Genomic DNA, 2500 nt, shown 5'->3' with positions numbered 1-2500 from the left:
CCCTTGTGTGTCTGTGTATGTGTGTCTATGCATGAGTGCTTATGTGTGTGTTTGTGTGTATGTGTGTGTGTGTGTTTGTGTGTGTGTGTTTGTGTGTATGTGTGTGTGAGAGTTTGTGTGTGTGTGTGTGCGCGCGCGCGTGTTTGTTTGTGCGTGTTGAGTGTGTGCGTGTGCGTGAGCGCACACGCACGCGAGTGTACGTCTGATATTGTTTGTGTGCGTGAAACAGTGTGTGAATATTTGTGTCTGTGTTTGTGTTTGCGTGCGTGTATGCATGTATGTGTGCGTGTGTGTGTGTTTACATCACACACGCGCGTGTGTGCACTCGCGTAATTGCGTGTGCGTTTATGCGTGCGCGCGCACTTTCTACTTCCCCGGTAGGTTTGGGATGACTGTCGTGTAGTAGTGCCTTACTGTAGCCTACGTGAGCGTGACGTGACCGTGTCCTCATCTCGTTCGGCTCGGGCCATCACAGGAAAACTTCTGGATCAATAGGAATTTACTGGAAATGGCGAGATATGTGTTCTTTTCGATTACAGTGAAGCACTTAGAGGAAAATAAGCAAACGGAAAGTTTGAATGTTCTGGTGCATTCGGCCAGTGGCGGTGTTCTCTCGCAAATCGTACGCTTTGGTGTGTTGATATCGGTGTTGCCGTATGAATTTGGCAATTTTTTCCCTTTACATTCGTGTTCATATGATTAATTTTGGTTTCATTGTCTAGGTTTCCCATGGACTGAATACCCAAATACTCAAATCTGCCTATGCGAATAGTGTTTCCCGATATATATATAAGATTTTGACTGCTATGGTCGTAACATATCTGAGCGATGTTGATATATTATTCTGAGCGTACTAATTGAATGAACCGGATTTAGTGAACATATTCCATTCATATAACCCGTATACAGTGCATCAATATCAAGTAAATTAGTCTCAACTAACCATCACCTTGTGTGGACTCCACTTCCTTGTCTGACAAAAAAGGTGAATAACAAGAACCAAGTAGTTTTTCATGCAGACAAGTGAAACTGTATTCATTGAGCAGCAGTGCACGTAAACATATCAATGGGTTATCGAGAATAGGTTAGGTTTTCAACAACAACCTACTGGTTTATCAAAAATAAACTATAACTTCCTTAAACAAAACCTTAGTTCCAGGTGAAACCTTTGAAAAAGATATTGTGACTAAAATGGTATTGTGTGTGAAAAGAACAGAATCTTATGAAACGTAATATCACCTTTAACCAGTTTAATGAATTCAGTGACTAAAGAATACATTCATGAAATTAACAGGGAAAAAATAACACTACTTGATACGGATACACAACTTCGGAAGGTGAGTTTTACTGTTAAATTGCTTTGGTATTACAATGCAGTGGTACAGTTCTAAAGTGAGTGAATAGGTATTCATGATAAACAGAGGATAGCCAGAAAGTGTCAGAAGTCTATTAGTCTGAGTAACGGTAGAGAAATTTAGGAAAGGAGGCTAAGAGAACGGAGTATGCCGTTAAGACAAATGAGAAACGTGATGCGTAAGACGCAACTGGTAATCTGGCACATCTTGCGAGTCCATTATCTTGCTTCTCTTGATAAAATTGACCGTTTTAATGACGTTCATGAATATGGTGATGACACGAGCAACAGTGACAATAATAAGTGCTCTTGCCCTTCTAGTGATTGAGTACACTCCAGTGAGAATGGTATTAGTGGTAGTGTAATGAAAATAAATTTCATGGTAATTATCATAATGATAAATGTCTATAGAATAATGTAATAGGAACATATGAGAGTGCCCCTGACAAGGCAAAACCTTTTATTTTTGTTATATTAGTTACTACAACACTATGGCCTCTAATCCTGGTATGGGATTATGTAAAGGAAAAGGAGAAGTTTGAAGTGCTGAACAAAAAAACTCAAAATAAAGTACTAAAAGTAAAAAGAGAAAAAAAAACTAAAAAAGAAAAATATAATATACAGACCCTGGATATAAACCCATACAACAAAAGATATATGAACCGCAATCAACAACATATAAAAACTAGTCAATGAACACGCATTCCAAACGAGTCCATTCAACAAAATAAAATAAAATGCCATCAACCAAAAAACAAAGCAACATCCTAAACAAACACTTGCCCAATTGAGCGACAAACTGCATCACCCGAAAATAAAAAGAAAGGAAATAACACTGGGAAAATCAAGCCAGACACAGAAGCCAATACACCATTCTCTAGTAAAACCAGAGCAATTACTATCCTAAAGAATTCGCATGCTGAGGCTTCAGAGGTAATATCTGATTGATATCTAAAACGCATAATGACAAAAGTCAAATTAGAACTGAAAAAATCTGGACTCATGGAAAATGCAGCAATTTGGAAGAGAGGGGGTATGAGCATTCCCTTAAAACTAAACAAACCAGTTAATGTGAACAACATGTTACAAAATAAACATAATTATTTCCAAGACAGTATAGATATAAGGAAATCCATTCCACTACCA

At 38.1% G+C, this 2500-nt stretch overlaps 1 protein-coding gene across 1 annotated transcript in view; it reads left to right on the top strand.

The window, feature by feature from the left end:
* LOC143035551 (lachesin-like) overlaps window positions 1-2500 on the top strand; it is an 862132-nt gene that overhangs the window by 30 nt on the left and 859602 nt on the right. The window contains exons 1-2 of the mRNA XM_076202417.1: window positions 1-632; window positions 723-1337. The exon at window positions 1-632 is cut by the window's left edge and continues 30 nt beyond it. The gene's annotated coding sequence lies outside the window, so the exon portion shown is untranslated. The remainder of the gene's footprint in view (window positions 633-722; window positions 1338-2500) is intronic.

The sequence above is a fragment of the Oratosquilla oratoria genome, chromosome 19 (assembly GCF_046742065.1).
Source record: "Oratosquilla oratoria isolate Oo_2021 chromosome 19, ASM4674206v1, whole genome shotgun sequence".
Classification (NCBI taxonomy): Eukaryota; Metazoa; Arthropoda; class Malacostraca; order Stomatopoda; family Squillidae; genus Oratosquilla; species Oratosquilla oratoria.
The sequence above is the reverse complement of the archived record's forward strand: the minus strand, read 5'-3'. Positions and strand labels throughout refer to the sequence as shown.